Source organism: Apostichopus japonicus, chromosome 12 (genome assembly GCF_037975245.1).
Source record: "Apostichopus japonicus isolate 1M-3 chromosome 12, ASM3797524v1, whole genome shotgun sequence".
NCBI lineage: Eukaryota > Metazoa > Echinodermata > Holothuroidea > Aspidochirotida > Stichopodidae > Apostichopus > Apostichopus japonicus.
In genome coordinates, this window is record NC_092572.1 from 33,763,340 (window position 1) to 33,789,741 (window position 26,402).

At 35.8% G+C, this 26,402-nt stretch overlaps 1 long non-coding RNA gene across 1 annotated transcript; it reads right to left on the reverse strand.

Moving 5' to 3' along the window:
- Positions 1-8,975: 8,975 nt before the first annotated feature.
- Positions 8,976-24,704, reverse strand: LOC139977820 (uncharacterized). The gene is made up of 5 exons (XR_011796703.1): positions 24,189-24,704; positions 12,313-12,394; positions 10,535-10,655; positions 9,853-9,966; positions 8,976-9,296 (listed from the first exon to the last, which is right to left on the reverse strand). It is a non-coding gene; the product is annotated as an uncharacterized lncRNA (long non-coding RNA).
- Positions 24,705-26,402: the final 1,698 nt, after the last annotated feature.

Below are 26,402 nucleotides of genomic sequence, written 5' to 3' on the forward strand. Positions count from 1 at the left end.
AGTAATCCACAGTTACATGATAATAGTTATATGAACACACTTGCTATACTTATCATGTTCCCCTTTTTTCTTTGTAGATATTCTTTTTATGCTCTTCTACCATCATCATCTGTATGATGGTTGTTAACATCTGCCTTAGACTGTGTATGTGTTCACATTACAGTCATATCCCAGCAGGACAGGAAAGAAGATATCCATTCAGTTATCTGGTATGTAATATATACATTTTGTTACTCTGCTTATATGAGAACTATTGTCTAATTAATTTATATAACAATTAAAGTCAAGAGGTTTACTGTTTTTAGGTATATTGAATAATGTGATGGTAAATACTTTTACTTGGCAAGGAGCTTACTTATTGCAATATCTTCACTTGGGTATGCCTTTCCAGAAGATACCAAGAGTGCTCAAATCAGAAATATTGAAAAAAAAAAATATAAATTGTGTGACGATCATTCTGATCACTAGATGGAGTTTAGTGATGCTCTGAGTGTCTTCACTGAAAGTCTTTTTCAAAGTAATCATGTATACATTTGATTGAACATCCCCAGTTTCAGTGATAGTATCATGTATTCTGTGTCATTATATCATCTCCATACATGTAATGTATAGGGAGATTAGATATCGTACTTAACGGTTGTCTTCACGAAAAATGTTAGGAAGTGTGGAGGAGATAAGACCTGCAACTCCAGGATTTGCCATCTTGTTTTACTTACAATAGTGGCATGACAAATGTAAAATTTGTAAATAACACAAATTTAAAAAAAAATAAACCTGTATACGCTACATCAAATGGGTAGAATGAAGACTGTGACTCTGTAGTGAAGCTAATATGATGAACCTACTGAACCAATGTGTTCAATTGAATATGCTTAAATATATTTACATTAGCTTTGCTCAATGTACAGCATTTTAAAAAAAAGTATAAATGCGTGCATGATTGTGTGTGGGAATCCTTGGATTGTAGATAAGACAGCTAACACACTTTATTGTGGATGAATTCATGATTGGTAAGTAGATCTTGTGAACATCAAAACAGATTCCACTGAGGGACACAAGGAGACTGTTTATCAGATGCTACAGGCAAGGAAACAGAAACATGGGAGTAAATCAACATACAGGGTACTAGGAGGGGATGCAGCTGGCTGTAGAGATCTGTGGGAGGAAGTGCTTAAGCAAGGTTTATATCAAATGTAATAATATAAATACCCCAATGGAATTAGCTACCGTATAACTGATATCCTCAGAAAGTGAGTCTGGAAGTGAAGTGACTTCAGATTAATAATAATCTACCTGACATACATTGACAGGCACAATGAATATTCAAGGAGATTAATTGCCAGCAATAACTGTATCAGTTAATGTTGATTAAAAGGAATATTAAAAAACAAAACCTACATTCTGCTACAGCTACTGACTTAACCCTTTAAACAATCTGTGTATAATGTGCCATTTCCCCCCCTCATTAACATTCATAACATAAAAAGTGATATACTTTCATTTGTAGCCTAAGAAGCTACCATCATAGTTACAGCTATGAATATGCATTCGGTTTTCTTGTCCTCATGTTTACATCATTTACACCCATAATCAATTCATAGCTCTCGAGCAAGTATGACCGAATCAGAGATCCAAAATAGAACGATACCGTGTTGGAGAACAGATGTCAGTAATACTTTGAGCTGTATTCCTGTTCATCAGCATATCGTATGGTATGTTATATAGTTTTTTCAGTCTCAAGTCAGTCAGAAATACCAAGTCAACAGTCAAGATTGATTGATCGTGTGTGTAGTGATGTGATTCAGTTTGAGCTGTACGAAGGTAGGGAAAACATTTGTGGGAAAACCGATATCATTATGAAAATATATTTAAAATTGAATAAGGGTAGGGAAACAGACAGTAACTTTTGACAGATAAATAACCAAAATCTGGAAAATAAACAGGAGTCCATTGCATTTAAGCTTGAGCAGATTGGGTACCCCAGATCTGGCACCAAACTCCTCAGGGATCAGCCTTCAAACCCACCAGGTGACTGCTGTCTTCCACAATGGAGGTTAAACTCAAACACACTCCAGTCACCGAGAGACCCTAAACTAGTGGACCTCCCTGGATTTTATTGAGAGCATCTTTTTTATATCAGACAGTCTGCAATGACAAAATCAGTATATCATTATAAAGTTAAGAATCAGGATATAGAAACAGAATTGATAATCTGTATCTACGTGACAGGTCATTTGCTGAACTAACATCCTTTTCCAGGGCAGTTCGATAATTAAGTTGGAAATCCATCATTGGAATGATGGTTTCATACTTTCTATTCTTTGTTCCAATATTAATACAACAGTGGAAATGGTTTAATATAATTGAAATTGGCTGCAATAGCTGTACTAAATAGCCAACCTCAGATAAAAAGGATCGTTTTCTCTGCAGTGAAGCTCTGATGATGGACTAACCGTAATCATTCTTATTATAAATTAAATGTGATTATCTTAGCCTATCTTATTAAATGTTGTACAATGTACTAGATGTATAATTCAACATAGAAATGAATAATCACTAAATGGAAACATGAACCAAACTGACAAAAAACTGTGAAATTAATCAATTTGAAATGAATGATTTTATCCTTTTTCAGCTATGAATTCGATACAATCAGGAGAACAGCATGTCAACTTGAAGGTCAGACCATCCAACAGACCTATACTTTCTAAATTTTTGCTCTAAGGATGCTCTTTTAGGGATTGAGACAGTTATGACATCAGAATTGTAAGTCATGGACTCGGTGATCTCTCACAGTACTGAAAATTAACTCAATACCCAAAGTTGTTGTAACTTTGAGGTCAATAGACACAGCGTGTATAAACGGTTAACATAAAGCTATCTTTATACAAGCTATGAAGAAAAGCAAATATTGTAGCAAAGGTACAGACTTTGAATCTAAAGGAAAGGACTTCATGTGGCCATCTTGTCAACAATTAATTTATGCCTGAGAATTAATCCAAGGGACACAATGTGAACTGACTGGGCTGGGGCACCAACTTTGGTACAACATCTGTGGCAATAGAGTACTTCTACTTTGAAGGAACCAGCTTCTGCTATTTTGGCCAAAGGTTATTGCCAGGAGAATTCATCTACATCAAGCTGCAATCTGAATAGGGGAATAAGCGATGTTAGTTTGACCACAGGGCAACTTCTCAGACTCAAGGAGTTATCAGGAAGTTTGACATCAGAACGGTCTAAAGATCTACTCTCCCTGCAAGCTGCAAGTATGACAAATGTAATGTATGTTGTAGAAACTGGTTGCATTTTCTGGTAAAACTTCATTTGACGCACATAGAAGTGAAAGTGTGAAATATCGTGTGCATTGTTACATATTTAGTACATAGATCCACCTTAATGAATAAGAGGACTTTATTGCTTTGTGGATATGAATGGTCTTTTTCAGTCGTCAAAGTTCAGTCTGAAAACCCTGCAAACTTAATAACAACAGACAAAAAACTTGAATGACCATACGTATGACGGAACGTTGTAGATCCACCGTCTTGAGTTGTGTTGTAATTGCAGGTCGAGGGTCATTTCAGTCAGCAGAGGTCAACAAGTGAAAGACTTTTAATTAATAACTGATATCATAAGTTATCCATGTCTACCATACGCTATATGTAGCGCTTATTGTAAGTATAATAAATTCCGAAGTGAAGGTGATATGTTGTCTTTAAATCCATCATCAACTCTACACGATATTTTCGATGTTCATTCTTATTTGCATAAACCTCGTATGTATTACAACCGTAATGGTTCAGTACAAGAACGGTTATCGTTTTTGCTTTTTGTTGGTTTGTTGGTCAGATATTTGATCTGAGAATGGAGATGAAATTCCCTCAAACTTTAGGATAGCTCCAAAGGTAAAAGTTGGATGAACTTCATTGCTTGAGATATAATTTCACAAGAGCCTTGAGGGGAAAACCCAACCTCCTGCGGGTCGTGTTTGAACAAAATATGACTTAGAAATACAAACTCGGTTTACTTTTTGTTGCGTACTAAAGATTTATTTTACAATACAGAACAATATGCAATAGACATATAACAATACGTAGTCTCGTTTTTAGCAGCAAGGAAGGGGTGGGGGATGGGATGGGGGTGACTGTATTAAGCAATAATAGAAGACCTCAAGGTGGAAAAGATAGGGGTGTGGTCAATGTTTGACCGTCTTCTTTCTTCAACGTCCGTCATCCCCTCCATAGCTCTCATCATGCCACCCATACTGGTCCCCGAGCTTCCGTATCATCGTCCCCTTCAAATACAAGTTATCATGACTAGGTATAAGCTGCCCAACAAAACCCAAAAGGGTAATATAATGGAGGTGCTGTAGGCAAGGCTATATGAACACATAATGTTTCGTTAAACACCATATGAACACTCTGAACTGACCTCACTAGAATACGTCACGCAATTTGATTAACGGGATAATGTACTACAAATTTGAAATGTTGATTTTAATACAAACAAAATGGGAACATGAATAGATCCATTCCCATTCCTCTTACTTGTATTTTGTTACCTATTGGAATCAAAAGGGCCTGCACGTATCCGTGTAAAGAAACCCACTGAAGTTTTTTTTTTCATAATTATGCATATCCTAAACGCAAATACCATAAACAGTTTATTAACGTATATGATCCGGGGGATAAAGGAATTAAAGGGATTTGTTCATGTTTATGAGAACTACATACTTTAGGGAGTAACCAGTGTGTGACCGTAATGTGGTAACCACGAGGTCACTGGTTTGAACTCATTCTAGCCCAAATTTGAAAATCATACTCTTTAATTTCTGTTCAAGATTTAATACGTTTACATCATGTCACACCTATATATCTCTTAAGTGGATGTCAATTTTAACTGTCAAATGTTGCATTCAGATTGTCACATAATTGAACTAGAAAAAACTGCACACGTCTACAAACCAGCAGTATATCATTAACAGCCAATGGAGGACACATGAGGTATACACTTCGACATTTTGAAGTATCCTGACCGATCTAGAAAATATTGCCGCATTTTGTATTAATGTCACGCAGTTTATATCATGCCGTTCCAGGCGTTCCTACAACCTTTTGGCTAGAAAGTGACACAGGAAATCCTTAAAACCCAATAATGTGGACTAGATTGTTGACGAGGGCAAGAGCCTTACCACGAAGAACATCATTTTCGCATGCGCCCTTGCAACAAGCGATCTGATCGGTCCCCCTCCCCTCCCCCAACTCCCTTACTTTGATATGGATTTTCACAATACTGACCCGAATATAACTATCGCAAAACGTAACTTAATATTATTGTGGATTGAAGATTTCCCAATAGGATAACATTTTAAAATAAGTAATTTTAGACAAGTTAACACATTTTAAAATGGTAACATTAAAATAACTCTATTAATACGTACTTTTTAAGGTATTTGGAATTCTTAACAGTAGCTATGTACAGAATGTACATTAATCTATATACAAATAGCAGTTTTAATAAATATACTTCTTTCATTATATGGAAATCTCTCTTCATGCTATCAATTTCGAATCGATGTTGATATCAAACTCGATTATGTGTTGATACTTTCAAATCCTCATCTGTGTCGATGTTATCAAACTTCAATATATACATTAATGAAATTATTGTTCGTGAATCTCATTTTCTATATAATATAAACGCGAGTCCTTGTTCTTGCTATCATACGCGGATCTCTGTTGATGCTATCAAACGTAAACCTCCATAGTACCTTACAAGAACCTATGATGCTACTGGACACCAATCTCTGTTAATAAGTAGCCCGAGCATATCGTAACACTAATCTGTACCGATCCTATTGCACCAGGCGAATCTCTATTTTACGTACAGTAAACGCGAAGCTTTATTGATCATATCGTTATTCGTTGATCCAATATTACGCTATTCTTTGTTAATCATATAGAGACGCGAATATCCATTGATTTTAATGTACACAAATTTATGTTGAACCTTTCGCAATATTTCGTTGAAAACCAACTGTCAACTATGTCCTGGTTCCACGGTTTCTGCTATATGAATATCTGGTAACGAGTACACTGCTCAAGTTGCTCACATAGCGTGTCAGTCAATATTTACTGAAAACAAATTTTAAGATACGAATTTTCAGACCTAACTTAAACACTTGGTTTGACCGCATTCAATGCTTCATATATACTAGGAATAGTACATAATTTTAGAATATTCATTTTATATTGAAATCGTTCACCAACTGTACAATTACGCGTGACGAAATAGTGTAAAGTAACTAGGCCTGACGTTTCGATCCTAGCAGGATCTTCTCCGTTTTTCCCCATCCATAACCTTTTTGAAGATTGTCACCAGTCACAAATCATGTTGGACCTCATCGCATGTCCTGTGGATCATTGCTTGTGTAGGTGATTCTACGTCGCGGCCCACAATACGTGTCAGCCCCACTTTTCAAGGTTTTAAGCCCATCTACACAAGACATTTCGTTGTTTACATTAGCATCCCGCGGTATACTGCGCAACTTTGACGGATCGTAAGGTACACGATGGCATACGATGTAATAACCGATGCTGGCGTATATGATATTGTAATTAACATGTTGAACGCGCGCCGAGCGCGCGCAAATTTTTGGTTGTTTTTTTCGGGCAAGTCGTTACAGCCCCAAATCAAATTGGGCTCCTACGCCCATGACTTCACACATAGACAGTTTTGAGGTTGTTCATATTTGAACACCATTTTAATGCTTATTGATATAAGGTGATATCTGCTGTTTGCTTTTTCAATTCGAGCCGGCGCGTAGCGAGGAGTTTGCTAAGTGAGGGACGAAGCCTGTTGGCAGACTATCTAAGCGTAGCGCCACCATGTGTTGGCGCGAAGCGTTCAAGAAAATTTTTGGCCGAAAATGCCTCCCAAATCGCTGGAAATGACACTACCCAGGACCATTTGTTGGCGCGAAGCGTACAAGCAAATTTTGGCCAAAAATACCTCCCAGATCGCTGGTAATGAAACTTCCCCGGCCTTGTATGTTGCATTTAAGCATTTTGAAATTACTAAAGGTATCATAACAAAATATGCTCAAGGAGGGGGGGGGGTGGGGCAGTCGCCCCCTTCCCGAAATGCGTCATGTTCCCCGACGACACGGTCGAGTTCGAGACCAGCCACAGTTGGTTTCGTAGCAGGTTTCATATACACACACACGCGTTATGATAGACCTTACATATAGTATATATGTACATTTACATTATTGAGAGAGGACAAAATGGAAACGTCAAAAATGGAGTTGACGATGTTAGGGGTAGGGTGAGGCGCACGCCCCTTTCGAAATCCTTGATCAGTCACTGGCTACCCTGTGTATATAATAGGGATCAGCGCTGTAATGACGTCACTGTTTCTCCTTCTTGTCCAGGTGTCTTGGCGTTTTTCTTTTACTCCCTCCTTTTCTCCTGTTCTCTCTTTCTTCTTTTTCTTTTCCCTTCCTTCCTCTCCTCCTCCTCTTTTTCCCCCTCTTTTTCCCTTTTTTTCTTCTCTTTTTTTCTCTCCCTTTTTTCTTACCCGGGAGGCGCGCGCCCCCAACGTCCCCCCCTGGATACGCGCCTGTAGTTAGTAACAGTCATGTGGTTGCAACAATGTATCTAGGTCTCTTAAGTTGTTGCAGGAGTATCCAGTCATTCATTTCTGCGACCTTTATTCTTTTTTTGCCTATATTTTTCTTACATCTTTTATTTTCTGTTTCAGCGACTTCTATATTTTTGTTTTGGCGACATTTCATCCTCTCTTTTAGTATGTCTACCCTGAAGTTTAGTTATGCTACATTGCTACTCCAACTGCGATAGGCTGGTGGCTGTATATCATATTGTTAACCTCTATAAGAGCCTATAACGCAGGCTACTCAGAATGAGAAATGTCTCTCGTAAGAAATATTGACCAACTATGACACTCTTCCGACATTAAAGGTGATTGATCGATGGATTACAATTGATTTCACGATGTCCAATTTTAGAAGAGAGAAATCAGTCGCCAAGAAGCAATGATATGTTTGCTTCGTGAACGAACTGTTTTTCGCAATTGAGGCCTCGCGTAGAGACTATATGATCCTGCATTTTGAGATAAAATGTGAAGTAGTAGAAACGAAAAATATAAGTCATAAAACGTGAAAGAAATGCCCAAAAGACGAACAGTTAAGTTTTCAGAAATGATAAAATTTCGCAAAACGGAAAATGGTCGCAAAAACGAAAAAAAAAACCGAGAGCAAAGATAAAAGTCTGAAAAACATGCATACTGCTGGTTACATCATTTGAATGTATTATTTATATTTCCATACTTTATTTAACTGCGATATTTTTACCAATTATTTTAATATATTCACGAGTTTTTAGAGATTTAAAATAAAAATTATCCAAAGTCACTGTGCTTAGATATGCAAATACTTTTAGTTTACATGGTACACACAGCACACGCCAGTTCATAGCCATCAACATAAGGACCACAAGTAATGCCGCCGCCGGCCCCACTTGATAAACATCTAGCCTCCACCAAATTGAGGGAATCCCGCTTAGTATCAGGAGGAATCCCACCGGAGCTAGGTATCACCTGCATCTCTCTATCGACACAAACATGCGTTGACCTTTTATGTACTGAATGAACTCTCGCGGACATCAAATAACCTCCGTACTCTCTGGTCCATGCATTTGAAGGGCACACATTCGTGCCAGGAATGATCAGTTTAGCGAATCTGGCCGTTGCTAAGCAGACTGCGCAAGGAACATCATACCATCGTTTAGACTGAAGTTGTGGAAAATTAGTTATCTGATATTCACTGCCATGAATGAAAGATCTTTCTGACCCTACGCCAGCTACTGGAGAATCGTAAACAGGGTTTTGCGATAGGCAAAGTTGATTTACTCCGCCCCGGAATCCTGCGCGTTTGTTCCCGCGGCGGAGCTTCGGTTGAAGTATAAAAAGATTTATCATAATGCTGTGCATGCTTTCTTTAGTAGAAAGATTTTTATTTATAATTTTCTCGAAAATGCGATTAGAAGTATCTATTTAAGAACCTTTTGTAGTAGAAACGTGCCTGAGAGCAGTGTTAGTTGTATACCACCTTGGAGACCACTTTAATACGTTATGAATCGCAACAAAAGACGTCTTTATTTAAGTCAGAAAGGTTATTTGACTTAACCGCGTAGGTGTATCACTACCTTCAACCTCCAACACATCACCTATTTTGGTTGTTTTAAATTGATGTTATTTTCGACATGGATACATTTTCGCAACTGTAAACGGGGATAAAGGTAGTTAGAATATTTTCTTTGTGTAATCTTGCAAACTATTAAAACAAAAATCATGGGCTATTGCAGAAACTCAAACATCGTTTTCTTCTACTTTTAAATGAATAAATTACCTCACGTAAGGACAACATGCAGTATAACGTATTAGATATGCATCCCCATTTTTTTACAAACAGACAAAATCCTCTTTATTAAAATTTTAACTGTGATCGGTTGAAATTCGTATCAATACTTTTCACATATCTTACGCTGAAAAGGTTTTAATTCCATATCAAAAAAGTTTTAAGAAATAGTTGAAAACTACTTGCCTGGTGGAATATATACATACATGGTATTTCGGGTATATTGTTTTATCATGAACAATTCTATAAAAATTTAAATTAATCTCATCTATTTGTCGGTAATAATTTCTGGTGGATTCTTTTTTTCTTTCAAAAATCATTTTAAACTAATAGCATAAAACAATGCGATCATAATAGTTTGCTTTTTTCAAAAAGAAATTGTTGTAAAAACATTTGTCTGTAATTTACATATCAGCTACCTGTATAAACTAACTGTGAAGAGGATGGACAACTATGATGACCCCATCTAACGTAGATGGCTCCACTAGCTGATTCTCCTGGAGGACTTCGGAGATTAGACTGGTCATCTCCTGCTGTAATAGTATACACAATAAGACCAGCTGGAAATAATACGAAGCATGGATCTGAACTAACTTGAAATCTTGTTGAGTTTCAGTTAAAGGTTAAATGGTGTTCGTACTTCAATACAAATACAGACTTACGAATGCCTCTTCTTTACGACATAAGTATCATATTTCTACACTGTTCGGTAACCTGGATACCAAATCTACAAATCGAAGTACACACTTCAACTGAAAATAAAACACTATGTGCTATATTCCATTCTTTGGAACTAATTGTCAACCTACGAAGGAATATAGATCTGCAGGTCTTTACGTGAGCCACTTAAGGTAGGATATGTGTTTAATTGTACAAGCTGCTTTTTCATACATGCGTGTTTGTGGGACAAGACTAATACAATAACAACGATTTCATATTACATCGCAAAAAGGAAATAATCGTTTGCCCCAAAGATGAAATGTTCACGGATCAAATGGTAGATTGCTGTAATAGTGTTATTAGTTTAATAACCTAAGGCTCCAGTTCAGTGGCCTGATAAAGGTTATTATCTATATTTTACTCAAATCTAACAAAACTTACTGCTTCTGATCTTTACTGACACTTTATGCTCGTCGGTGTCGTCTAATCTACGATTACGAAGATTCCCATAACCTGCTAAGTTTCCCTGTTTGTTAACATCAAGGGGTAGTTCTGCATTGCCCTATGAAATGCAACAAGGAAGAAGCAAATGTCATTTGCAGGAATGAAACTTGGTGAATTAAAGAAAACGTGTTCGGTTGTTACGTTTGTCAACAAAACTAAGATCTAAGACACACTGCAGAACTAAGTCCCCACCCTATTGCAAAACTAAGACTCTTCTGCAAAACCAGGGGGTCAATACTGAGCGGCCTGGGACTCCCCCCCCCCTTCCTCCCCTTCCCCCACACACACTTTCCTTGTTTTATGTTTGTCTATTTTATTTTCTAGGATGAAATTTAAGACGAATGGATGATAATTAAGCATTTTGAGGCTTCTATGGGCTTACTTAATGATAAAGCATCCAGCACCACTCCTATAGGCAAAGCGTTAACAAGACGAAGTCGTGTCAAAATACACCATATGACATTTTTTTGAACAACTAGGGGGTTGTGCTCCGGTCCCCTTAATGGCCACTTCACTCAATTCATCCACCCTCCCTTCCCCCCGTAAGTCCCTTTGGCATGTGAAACAAAGATTGATAACACAAAGCTAAGAACTAACCTACATATAAATTGCTCATGTGACTTCCTCTCAGCATACGTAGGCTATGGCTACCATTAGAATGCTATAGCATACTTATACTATTTTCTTTCGGAAGTGTACATTTTAAAGCAGCTTTTTGCGTCTTTTTCATATGATTTTCTCAACCTCACTGACTCCACCATGCTATAACGACTTACATAACTGATGTATTATGTATTCAATCTTAAGTCAAATGGTGGCATAAAAGTTGAAAAATGTACAACTTTCATCGTTGTTTTTCCCCGTTAGGAGCGCAATAAACCCCGCCCTACGTTAACCTCTGAACGTCATTGACCAATACGTAAAATAACACCATGGTATATTTGTATACATTGTTTATGGCAGTACATGGTATCAACGCAACTTTTTGAAGCTACCTTTAGCTACGGATCATAAATTAACATGTTTACTACTCACTGATTGGTTAATTAAAACTATTGGGTTTGATTTGCATATTTTAAAACTTCTTTTCATTGATACCGAAGTTGCGTTTGCCTGCCAGAGGTGCAACATTCGTTTCATTAATCTAGTTTACTAGTGTTTATATATATATGACTTGGAATTCTTAATAACATCCAGGCATTTTAAACACAAATTTGGGGACCTTCTATTAGCCCATTTTAGGTTAGTTTTCCCAGTATTTTGGTCCCTACAAATTGAGATTAATAACTGTGTTATCATAATCAAAATGAACCTTTGGGGAAAGGTCTGAAAAAAAGACACACGGAACCAAGGATGTCGCTGGAGGGGGAGGTTGGCGTGGGGGTCACCAAAACATTTAGGTAAAACTGATATAGAAAGAAATTGGAGTGCTTAATGTTTCAGCATTGTCGGCTACATGTGTTTTCATTCTCACGATATATGCAGCAATTTTGGAAATGTTTGCAGTTAATTTTTCCTTCCAACGTTTAAATAAAGTTCACTTACTTACAAATTCAAATACCTCAAAATTCAACAGCAACTTCAATTTTTAAGTAGTAATTTCTTAAACACACATATCATTAAATAAGTTGCATCTAAACTACCAAAATTTACCACTATAATTTTGGTTCAGATTTCTTAAATATTTTAAACAGAATACAAATATATTCACTTACCAATGTCAAGGGCTGGAATGGTCTTTCTTTCTTCTGGGAAGATTCTTTCGGCGGATTCAGACGGACTCTTTCTTCATTGTGACTAGATGCAAACGATATTTTGAATGCGCATAAAGCCGTGCCAAAGAACAGAGACAAAATGTAGAGATTCATGCTGGAACGAAATGAAAATCTTTCGAATGTCTCCCTGAAATATTACGGCATACATAACAGCAGCACAGGGCAGCGTTTTATCGCTATATATACCCTCAAAACCGTGCCAAAAGCTCTGCACCTGTTGCAGGTTTAATATAGCTTTTGGTTTTTGCTTATATTTGCATTTGGTTAAATATGCTTATAAACCTATGCAGGTTTATTTTATAACAGGAAATTTATCCACCAGCCAAGTCACAAAATATTTAAAATAAACTATTAATATTCATAGGCGGGTGATGAACTCGTTAAGCCTTTCCTTGTAGACATACTTTCTCGCCTGATTCTCCATCATAAATAATTAAATTGATTTTTTTTTACCTGAATATTGCTTACGTAGTTTCCTGATGGTCTTCAACAATTTATAACTTGACAATTTGAATAAACACACAGAGCAGAAGTGAGGTTATCGATGAAGACTAAATTTTAGTTTATATATTAAAGTTTATATATTTAAAAAAAAAAATTCCCATTTTCCATGTTATATCTCTATTACAAAAACAGAATATTGCTTATCTAGTTTCCTAATGGTCTTCAACCATTTATTAGGCCTACTTGACAATTTGAATAAACACACAAAGCAGAAGTCGACTAATAAAATAACTGTAATCCCATACATACGCCCATACATATGTAGACATGTAATGGAACTGCTTATTAACAAAGCAAGACAACCTGGCTTAACAATTTCTTCCCACTATGGACCGTTAATGCAATATTCCTTGCTCAATATACGATAAGAAAGTTGACATTGATCAAAACAAAGCTTCCAGCACAGTCTTTTAGAATTAAAGCTGTAATTTCACAAACCTCATCAGTTAATACATCTATCCATAGCGACTTTTTTCAATTAGACTACTCACTTGATGCTTCATGAAAAACTAGAATTTATCTTTATTTCTTTGCCTGGTTATCTATACAAAATTCTAACTCAACTGACAGAAGATATCAGTTTATTGCTATCTAATTCTGACTATCCTGTGCTTTCATCGTGTAAAACTCATGCCTCTGATATATTTGTTCCTTCAAATTTTGTTAAAAACATCTCTATTGTGGTAAGTATCCCTTCCTGCAAACAGTGGGACGAAACTTCAGATACGTGAAAATTGAATAAGTTACCATATCACTCCCGAATGGCCAAACTGACTTGTACAATGTACAATATAGTGCAGAAAGTGTGAATCATTTGATATATTTGTGTGAGTTGATACAGATGAAATGAACAATTTAAGGCCAGCAAAAATGCAAGTTCCGAAAGAAAATATTTCCGTAGGTAGAGTATTGGTTGAATGGAGAATTATTTAATGTAGAATAATAAGGTTCCAGAAAATTTCCGCAATGTTCTAGTCGGGCAAAATTTCCAGTATCTTGTCAATTATAAGTTACTTCTCATTATCTTATCATCTTTCCAGCATATTTTGTTGGCCCAAAAATGACTGAAGACAATTTATAAAATTCGATCGATGGGAGTGGTGGAAAGTGGAACAAACTCAAACAAACCCTCGACTGACCACGGCAGGTACAATCAAAGAGTTCAACGTCAAACCAAGTTAAATTTGCCCTTCAAATGAAGCACGTGTGCGTGACACTTTGATTGTTTTAACAGAGGCGGATTTTAGTCGATGATTGATGGTCTCCTTGAGGTACAATCATAGCTGGTAATAGTAATAATGGAGTGGATACAATCTTTGTTCTAAGTCTTAATTATACTTCTTACACATTTCACTTTAACTATATATGCCATTTCTGTCAGCATATATTTGACACATTTGATTATAGAAGCTGTAAGTACCTTTTTTTTCTTCATTTATTCCAGTTTTGACAAGCGCGAGAAATTCGTAAACAATAAAATGCACCTGCAACTTCTAACTGATACTAGTTTTACGACCGTCTGTTTTTCAGGTTTTTTTCATGACAAATAGTGAGATAAATGTTCGCGTGCAATATAGAAGTGTGATCGCACTATATTGAGTAGTCATTTGTAATAATAGGTCAAATGCGCTCGGAAAGACCTACAGTTTCCATTCATTTCAACAATGTCGAATACTCTCCTATAGAGTCAACTTACATTGAACACAAGCTGTCAATAAACTCTCTGTCGAGTTCGACATTCTTTGTACCATGCACCTCGTAGAGTAATAGTTAGGTAATAGGTAATAGTTAAAGAAGATACAAAATGCTATTCAACAGGAATTGATATAGCTCTATAAATGGTTCAGGATGGGTGTAGAAGCCATCTACTTAGCAATCAATTATGGGCCCATGCTTTCTTCCATCCGTGTAAATTGTGTATGCTTTTTTTACACACTGGCACCTGAAATACAATAAAAATTTAGATTAAAATGTTATGGCAATCAACCCTAAACCAACATATTTTTATTTGCATTTCAAAGTTTTGGAAATGAACCAAATTGGTCGTAGCCTTCTCAATTAAGTAAAATACATCTCGATCAAATTATCAATTTGAGAACGTGATAAGCACTCTTCTTCCTGGAAATGGTCCAGGGTAGCAGTAAACTCCATTAAATGTTCGACGACTTCTTGGTGAAGAGGAGGACCCTTCACCCAGCGACTGGCTTTGCGACTGAACTCAAGGTTACCTACTTCTATGCTAGCAATTTGTATTGCCTTCAGTATTACTATTTCTTCAATATTTACGTTCCTTACGTAATTGACAATTTAACATCAGTCCAGAGGACTACCGCGTTTTAGACAAGTCCTTGATTGGCCACTGATATTTGATAAAATAATGTCATCTGCCTAACACGCAATTTCGGTTTTTTTTATATCTCGAAAGGATACTCCATGAGAAATTTCGTTTCGATATACCTAAGAATAAAATAAGATAACTAAAAATAATTTCAAGCAATTATCAAACTTTCATTCAAGTTGCACACTGACAACAAAGTGTGTTCTCATTTTTACTTTTACAGTTATCCCTTGGATAAGGTGGCTTGTTTGCATCAAGAGGTTGTAAAGGTCATACAAAAATACCAAATTGTGTTTTTCTAGCAAATTGGGTGCAGATTTGAAAGTAAAACCATGATCTGCAAGTGTGCAAAAGGGCATCATTCATTATTTTCATTAAATTTAGACTGCCCCTGTGGTCATTGTTGACCCTTTCCAGAAATAATATCATCCTTCTGGTGTATATGAAACATTAATGTGTAGAAGGGACTGAATGGGCATAGTCTAACTTTCAAGAGGGAACTTAAGAACTTTCAGAGCGGGACACTTTAGAACTTTCAGTGCGGGACACTTTAGAACTTTCAGAGCGGGACTTTAGAACTTTCAGAAGGGCACTTTAGCATGAAAAACTTAAAATGTGGGACACTCCCTCCTTTACCTACTTTCCATCTCGTGAACTCACAAACTCGAAATAACAATCATAATTACGACATGGGCAGTTATGATTTCTTATACCCTCCAGATAAGATACGTTGTTCGTGTTTTGGGGATTAATTAAGATGACATGTTTTAATCTCCATTATAATCATGTTTTGCCATGACAGCATTTAAGAAGAAGTTCGCTCAATCAATATCGGCTGACAGCCAGCCATGTGCTTTGAAAGGCTAAAAACAAATTAGATGAGCATTTTTAGTATAAGCCACCCATGCTAGATTGAGTGTACGTATATTTAAGATTAATTTGAGGGCTTGTCAAGAAAAATGCCTTTTGGTCAAAAACTTGGAATTTTTATGATATGATGTACTCCATATGTATTCCATATCTATTCCGACGGATGTGCCGAACAGTTTTAACTGATTGCTTTATTTTTCCTTATAGTCCAGTCTATTGTTTAGACCTTGAAAGAGACATATGGCTAGTTTACCTCACGGGGTTGCAAGTGCATATAAGGTCAATGTCCGTGGTGCATTAAAAATTGTGAATGGAACACATCTTAGGGCAGAAAAGTAAATGCAAATATTTAAGAAATACACAATGACATCACAACTGTTTGCTTCAAGTTCACTATAACTTTGAAATGTGACAATTTTAATTTTCAAATCTCTTTTTTTTCTTCTTTTTTTTTCTTGGAGAGGGAGGAGGGGGGTGGTTCCAGAAGCAAGTACCTCCGCAAGACATATTAAAGGTAGATTGGAAAAGGGGGTGTGTACAATCTTTCCTTATCGACATAACAGCTCGCCTAGACTTTTCACTTATTTTGCCGTATTTTTCCTCACACATTCGGACCAACTCTCGATATCTCTAAGTACGCATAAAGAGATTGAAAAGTGCAGCTCGTGAAATGACATGATATGAATATTCATATGCCACGCAAGTAACACATGTCGCTGGCAAGTACGATAAATATAGGAACGTACGCAAAATAATGTTCATGATTTTTGACGGAACGTCTCAAAATAATGTGTATCATCTTTTTCTTTAGAAGCGGGGTTGAGTTTGATGATTGATATCCAGGTACATGTGCAATAGTTGGAAATAGTTGAAATGGGAAATCCCCTTCCAAGCTTTTCACTAGACATATTCACGGTAAAGTTGAGTCAATTCATTTGTACCGCGTCTATATATGTTTGAGATCAAGTGAACGTATTAAAGGTGCCAACAAAAACCTATTCGCGTCCAATGTCATATGTACAGGTCTTATTATCCTTCAAACTGTACAAGGAATCTTCATATTGGGACAACGCTAAACAATATAAATCAGCATTGTTTTAATTAATGTGCAACAACGTGAACTGAAACAAGTGACATTACTCAGGCGTTACTGCTTATTTTCACTCCCAAATTTGTTTCCTTATTGACGGTTTGCTCTTCAATAAGATATGTTGATACAATTTTATAGGTTATAATATCATGTACTATATTTCCATTTAGTAAAGTAGTCTATTCTATGCAGTCCGGATATATTCACCATACCAGCGGTATTTGTATTCAATAAAAATGTAGCCAAAGTGATTTATTGTTTTTAAAACGATTCCCCGGTTTATAACACACCAACTTCCACCCGTTTAGATCACCGGAGATGCAAACTGATTGGCTCCAATTTTGGCGAAGTTTCAAAGCATGTTATGACAACATGAGGAAATCATACGAATTACATTTAACATACTGCTTTAATCCAACGTTATTGTTTCTTACACTCACGTTTCTTTTAATCATTTCCCTTTGAACAATATGACATTTCTGTCAAAATGTTGATGGATGATAATAAATTTAATGTCCTGTCTTAACAGAGGCGACAAAACGGTAATATTATTTCATATTTAATTATAAATGCACCAGTGGTTCTTTTTTTTCAGTTTTCCTCTCTCTTCAAGACAATTATTGATATAAATGTGTATTATATATTATTTTGGGTAATTATCCACACATGTTATATTTAGATTGTTATTACAATGTTACAATCATTCATTCATTAATGTCTGCAGTTTTATTATAATATTTAAATTAACGTTGAAAGTGAGTATTCTGTGAATAAAAAATACTCTACGGGTGAAGGCAACATGAGAATAATAATACGTCATAACCACTTCTTTTTTAACAGAGGGGGAAAAGATCAGGGGATTGCTTCACGGGACACACATTCTTGGCTGAACACGTCATGAAATAACAAAATGACACGCCAACGGTCATTCACAAAATTATGTGTTAGAAAATATAAAATGTATTTTCCAACACATATCCCTCGCCGCCTCCAACCCCCGCTAGCTACCCTGAAATATTATACATGTGGCAAAGAGTAGGGTTACTTAACGTTTTGGTAACTAACATTTGTCCGTCTTGGTAAGATGCATGATGATTTTGGTTCATGAATAAGGTTTCAGAAAATTGTGACTGACAAGTTTACTTATTCATATATAAAAGTATGTTGAATTAACATTTGGTGAGATAAAATTAGAATCCAAACAATGCCCAAATATGCTGTCGTCTGCAATGAAAATTTTGCAAATGTAAACGTTATGTTGGGAATAATGCCAGTGCATAATAATAGCAAACCGCAAACAACGCTACGCAGAAATGTACGGCTGGGGAAGCCCCAGCAATGTTCTAAGAATTAAATGACCACCCCTGCTATTCTGAGCCCTTATAGCGAGCTAGAATGTTGTTAATTTGTATGTATCATTAGTTTTGTTTAACCCTGATTGTTGTTAACAATTTTATTTTCCATGTGGAGTGCAAGTCCCCTGATCTTTCCTTGCCCCCTACAGGTGCTCATAAATAAGAGTAATATGTCAATAATCATATAAAAAACAAGATTTGTTACAACGAACACCTCTAGTGTCGAAGGCGTTAAATAAATGATAACTTGATACTAGTGTAACTCTATCGGTAGTAAACGTAAGAACTCAAGATAATTAACTTCAGCAAATCATATATGTTGTTAGTTTAGTTACCTATACTGTGTACAAAAATCTTATCGATAGCTATATGCTTGGTAAATGAGTGTAGTATGTGTTAAGAACTTACACAATTTTGGAGCAGATAAAAACTCATTTAAGGTTATCAGAGTTGTTGTGTCGTTATTTCTATTTAGCTTATGCATGGTAAATTATTACTGTAACGGAAACATTTAGTAAAAACAATCCGTTAAATAACAGCAAAAAAAGGTCATTCATATGAAAGCATTGATATTCATGCCGTGATTCAAACTATAGTATTCTGACTTCTCGGGTAATGCTCTTGGCGTGATCAATTTTCCCTAGAAATATAACATTACTTCAGTAATCCGACTTTTGATGATACTTTTTTTGCATCCTGATTAGAATATATTATGTCACTCATCAACAATGTTAACACACATGTTACTCCAAATATAAGGCTAATATTAGTCCACAACTTCTATAAGAAAAAAAGAACACTTCCTAAATTTACTGACAAACTTGCCAAAATACCCCCCCCCCCCCAATGGAAAACCATCCCAGCGAGATTTCACTTGTCAATTTCCTCTCAATTAGGAGCAATGTATTGCCAAGGAATACCTCCTGCTTAAGCATAGAGGGTATATATACTGTTAGTGTAATAAACATATAATATTATATCAATACTAGTAACCGCATGAGATTAATCCTTTTGGATTATAGTTTCTTTGTAAGTATCATATTTTCTTATTATCCAATATATTTTGATATATTGCTTGCTAAATTTTGGGCCAATACAACAGATCTTTAAATACCACACTAATATGCTTGAGCTTGATTTGTCAAATGTTTGGAAGTTTATTCAGCAGCGATATATATATATATATATATATATATATATATATATATATATATATATATATATATATATATATATATATATATATATACACACACAATAGACTCATAGGCAGTGTGATCACAATTATAGTAACTGACTGCATTTTTAGTTTTTATAGGTAACTGTTGTGGTACCTGTAGAGTTTGTCAAATTGTATTTGCTTCAAATAAGGTTAGGTTGTAATGTTTACGCTACCTGCCACGCTAGGGCTACAACGCAACTGTCAAAAGGCGCTTAACTAAGAAACGATAACCTCAGTGCAAACTACATACATACTACATAAATTGGAACAAACTTCAAAACAAATTTAGGATAGGGAATGTTTTAAATCATGATATACTCATGTCAGTTTCCAACCTGGTAACGGTGTTATTTTATAAGCCGATAGTATATGCCAGTTAGCCCGCCTCTGCTCTGCTCTGCACTTTCTTGCCTGAGTCAATTTGTAAAAAAAAAGAAGTTTACTGCATGTTTGATTGAGCTTGCTGTATAGCTTGTGAAGACTTGGTGTGTTGGTTGATAGGGAGCATGTCAGATCAGTGTGTCATTGAGCAGTACCTTTTTAGTTTTAGTGTGCTAAATTTGGGACCATTACAGCAGACCGTCAACCTCCAGCATTTATTACCTTCAAATCCCATCGCTGGCTTCATCCGTGTATGAGTGTACTCACAGACTCTAACGTTGATTTACGAAATCACGTCATTCACATCTTTCCTCGAATTCCTCGAAATTGTTTTTTATCCTGAGTTCAGAGGGTACAAGAGCGTTACGTGTCTTTTTTTTTTCATTTCAAAGTACGAGTGAATATTCCTAGCTTATGTGTGTGTTGGTGCATGGTTTGTGATAATTGGTGTCTATGAAACAGCTTCATAAGCGGAAACCTCTATACTTCAATCTGAGTATAATGAAACCTTCGGTTGCGAGTATACGTCTGTTTTATATATCAATGTATATCACTTAAAACCTGTTTTTATCATCCAAAGCGTTCAATTGTTGAATTACTTTTTATTAGCTGATGATATTTGATATTTGTGTCATACGAAAAACCTCTATCAAAGTGAGCTCTCTACAGTTACGCAGCTACGATTGAGACATTTCAGATCATGTAACTGAACCGGCTTGGTCGCAATATGGCTAAGGACTAGTCTGTACTGAGCGACACACACTCCTCAAATAACGTTTTGTTAATTAGAATTGCAGATATCTTGAATTCAATTTCAGATATCTCGAAATCAATTTCAGATATCCGAATTAGAATTTCAGATATCTAAAATAAGAAACAATTTCAGATATCTCAAATTGCCGATTAAATGTTAAAATGGCTTTCCATACGCGCGGTGCATTTCAAGCTTTTATGTGCTTTGGTGAAGTACTAACACATCACGTAATAACATGCACATTAGTGAATATTGCTTCTTAAATATGAGATTTCATTTCGCATATGCAACAATAATATTTTGGAACAAAGGATATCATATGGTATGGTAATTCGTTTTATCCGACTAAACAATACAGTAAATTAACTAAATTTAAGGATCTAATTTTATTATGAATATGTAAATTGGAGTTGAAAAAATTGAAAAAATATATATAAGAAATATGCTAAAATTTAAAATGGACAAATCACTATAAATGCACGTATGTACAACCCATACAGGTACTATACAGTACCTGCACAGTACCGGTACAGTTCACTATACAGTACATGTACAGTCTACTATGCAGTACCTGTACAGTCTACTATACAGTACCTGTACAGTCTACTATATACAGTACCTGTACAGTCTACTATACAGTACCTCTACAGTCTACTGCACAGTACCTGTACAGTCTACTATACAGTACCTGTACAGTCTACTATACAGTACCTGTACAGTATACTATATACAGTACCTGTACAGTCTACTATATACAGTACCTGTACAGTCTACTATACAGTACCTGTACAGTCTACTATACAGCACCTGTACAGTCTACTACACAGTACCTGTAGAGTCTACTATACAGTACCTGTACAGTCTACTATACAGCACCTGTACAGTCTACTACACAGTACCTGTACAGTCTACTATACAGTGCCTGTACAGTCTACTATACAGTGCCTGTACAGTCTACAATATACAGAACCTGTACAGTCTACTATACAGTACCTGTACAGTCTATTATACAGCACCTGTACAGTCTACTATACAGTACCTGTACAGTCTACTATACAGCACCTGTACAGTCTACTATACAGTACCTCTACAGTCTACTGCACAGTACCTGTACAGTCTACTATACAGTACCTGTACAGTCTACTATACAGTACCTGTACAGTCTACTATATACAGAACCTGTACAGTCTACTATATACAGTACCTGTACAGTCTACTATATACAGTACCTGTACAGTCTACTATACAGTACCTGTACAGTCTACTATACAGCACCTGTACAGTCTACTACACAGTACCTGTAGAGTCTACTATACAGTACCTGTACAGTCCACTATACAGCACCTGTACAGTCTACTACACAGTACCTGTACAGTCTACTATATACAGTACCTGTACAGTCTACTATATACAGTACCTGTACAGTCTTCTATACAGTACCTGTACAGTCTACTATACAGTACCTGTACAGTCTACTATACAGTACCTGTATTGTCTACTATACAGTACCTGTACAGTCTACTGCACAGTTCCTATACAGTACCTGTACAGTCTACTATACAGTACCTGTGCAGTCTACTATACAGTACCTGTGCAGTCTACTATATACAGTACCTGTACAGTCTACTATATACAGTACCTGTACAGTCTACTATACAGTACCTGTACAGTCTACTATATACAGTACCTGTACAGTCTTCTATACAGTACCTGTACAGTCTACTATGTTACCTGTACAGTCTACTATACAGTACCTGTACAGTCTACTATACAGTACCTGTACAGTCTACTATGCAGTACCTGTACAGTCTACTATACAGTACCTGTACAGTCTACTGTACAGTACCTGTACAGTCTACTATACAGTACCTGTACAGTCTACTATACAGTACCTGTACAGTCTACTATACAGTACCTGTAGGGTGTACTATACAGTACCTGTACAGTCTACTATATACAGAACCTGTACAGTCTACTATACAGTACCTGTTCAGTCTACTATATACAGAACTTGTACAGTCTACTATACAGTACCTGTACAGTCTACTATACAGTAACCACCTATTGTAGTAAGCCATGTCTTAAGATTTAAACCAAACAAGGTTAGAAACCATTATTTTTAGTTGCTGATATTAGTCATGAAAATAATAAACAATGGCATACTAATGCAGTACTGAGAATTAAATGTAATATTCCAAGACATTTCGAGAACAAAAGAAGGAAAGGTAGTAGAGGTATGTATAAGTTAGGCTACAGTGGTGCTTTCATCTCCATGAATGGAAAATTAACATCACACACACACACGCGCGCGAGCACCCACAAATGCAGGCACACCATCGGAACTCTTATGAAAAACGTAAATTTGTTCTTGCCTACATGAACAAAATATTCTCATGACGGAAGTGTGTTATTGCATTAGTAAAGGAATTATTTATACCGACATTTTGACGGTAGGTATTGACCAGTTTTACTTTACGCCCACTGATGAATTTTGCGAACAATGATTGGAGATTGATAGATGCATTAACAGTACATAATTCGACTTGATATACTTACTTGATATTGTATTGATATTGTAATGATATTGTAAAATCAAATAAGGTTTGGTTCTAAATTCTAATTCACATTCCAACAAAAGAGTTTCATACCCCAGAAATGATGACTAATTTACATGAATTATGAAAAGGAATGAGTCACAGGTGTCTGTGTGGGTGTTTAATTTGTTTATGCAATACAATTGATGGAACATGAGTGCGCTAAATAATACCGTATTTATCAAGAAAGTGAAGGACTTTTGTCTTACATAATTCACCTGATCTAATTTTCCAGTTTGGGCTGGGGTAGTGATTAATCATTGGAGGACGTTCAAAACTTTGTTTTAAACATAAAACAATTTAGGCTGCTAGTTGGTAAGCCGCTATTTTACTTTTCGACCGGTATCAGCGGTAGCCTATAGATGTTTGTTTCCTATCCGATCGAAATTTCAGGAAAGACTATTGAAAGTTACCCTTTAAGACTTAAATAATCTACTTCAGGCATAGTTTGCCAATATTTGAGTGTAACGTTATTGTTTACATTAGAGGATGCGTATATATCCTCTTATTTGATTTATTAAACTTAATTACAATAAAGGACATAAATAAGTTGCTTATTTTTTTGAAGAAAATCATGGGTAGTTAATTAATTGTGGGTTGTGCTATACTGGTCTTTGAGGAGTAACTTGTTGTTCCGGTGTTTAACCTAGTACCGTTTATTTCAGTTTATTAATATTAACAAAGAATTTCATTGGAATGTGTACTCACATGGGATGACGAAAGGTCAACGGGACAATACTTTGAAATCCAATATCTGTTAATCTCCAAGAAGGTTCAAGAAGTCGGGCAGGTAAAATTTCGTAGGAACTTTACCATTAGAAAGTAACTATCGTTATGCTATATAGTTTAAAGTTTATCCCGGTATAAAACCAAACTGATCCTCTCAACAAACGTAATCCTCCACAAAGAATCACCTCCTCAGCCCACGAAAAGATGTAGGTCTCTGGATAATAATATTGATCCTTAATTCGTGATAGCATATAGCCTACATCCATCTGGAGTATCGAAATCATCGCGAAAGAATCACAAGGTAAAAATCCTGGGATATTGATCCAACGACAATAATTTGCACAAACATTTCCATAGATGTAGATCCACCTTCTTAAGCCTTTGCACTGTCTTTTTGTAATGTATTTGAGGAAAATATTATTTCACTAAACGGTTACACTATCAACCGCAGTCCCTGTAAGTTCAATTGCTTACGTTGGATTTGAAGCACGAGAAACGAGCCTATTCAAGCTAGCATTAATACAATACTGTAAGACTAGAAAGAGAACATCTGTGCCTGAAATGTTCACAAAGTCACCTGCGGTTTTCTTTTCATTCATTCCATCTTTGTATAAAGAATGGGATTTTACTCGTATTGTTATGCTAATCATACCGGACGTTACCTCGCATGTCAAGAGTATTCCTGAATCACGTGTGTGACCCACCGCTCAATATAACAACTAAATTATGTATTCTAGTTTTATTCTGTCGGAAAATTTGGATATTCCCTCGATACCGGTCTTGTTTTTACTGGTTTTAGATTTTTTTCAACTGAAAATGAAGCTTACTGGCAATAAAATAGGATTATCAGTTATAAATCAAACCGATAATCCGGTTAATAATCAAAGTTTTTCATTGTCAAGGAAGTTTCTTCGACCGATAATGCAGGTCTATCGTCAATATGCTTGATTAAGGGCCGATTAACCTGGATAATCGTTTGTATTCATATATGATAAATCTGGATCGTCGTCCTGTTTTCAAATTCTGTAAATAAACACAAGTTTGTCCTTTTACTCCTCGCATAACTATAACATTCAAACTAATATACAGTTAGTCTGTTAATATTAATCAAACAAAATCGGTTATAAAAACGAACTTTTACGGTAGTAAGCTGTATATTACTCTGATTCCACCTTTGTTTCTCTTGATGTTTATATCTGTTTATATCCACCTCCTGGGTGATGCAAACTTTATTGTCTTTAGAGGGCGCTCGTACGCTTTATTCACAGAGAAATGAGAACTCTGCGGCCATATATGCTGATATTATTAAGGCCAGTGCAGAGAAATGGTTTCACTTTGAATGCAATATTTTTTAGATTGAATGCTAGTCTGTAACGTTTGACTCTTTCGTTTTAGGCTAAGTAGATTATTATTTGTATATTTAAATATTTAAAACAAATAGTTCGATTTATTTGATAAATATGTTATTCGCTTCAAGACTACCGTAGCAAAGTTGTTCGTTAAAATTGTTATGCTTAATTCAAACAAACAGTAAATTAAAGTTTGGAGGTTTCCAATTCATATTTAGTTCCTTAAAGGTTTTAATCTAGAAAAAATAGCTGTGTGACGACGGGTTACAAGCCTTATGTACTTTATTAATTACTCTCATTCACGACTTAAAACAAGATACCATAATTTGATTAATTGCAATCTAATTTTGCATATTTTAAAGATTTTGGTAACATTCTTGGTTATTCGTAATACGGCTGTTTTATGGTTTACAAAAAGAGGAACACTTTCTTTTCATCACATATGTGTTAAGTAAGGCTTCTTAAGAAATAGTTCAGGTTAATTATGATATCATTACACGACGTAATATGCAGGCTGATTGAAGGATTGTAAATGAAGCAGTAAACACTAACAATAAATTTGTGTCAGATAACACAAATGTATTTTATCCTGTATTATTAGTTCAAACAGTGTATTTCTTATCAGAAGGTGTACGGCCACAGCCACACGGTTACATAGGTTGATAATATTATCATAGGAGTTAACCTTACATGGCTTGGCTATGGAAACAAAAAACATGTTACAAATAAACACAAAAGTACAATTTAAAGCGTCGTTAAACGTTAAATTATTTTCACCCATAACCTAACCAAACATGATCAGGTTAAACATCTTTCTGGTCACAGAAGCCTTTCACACCCATGC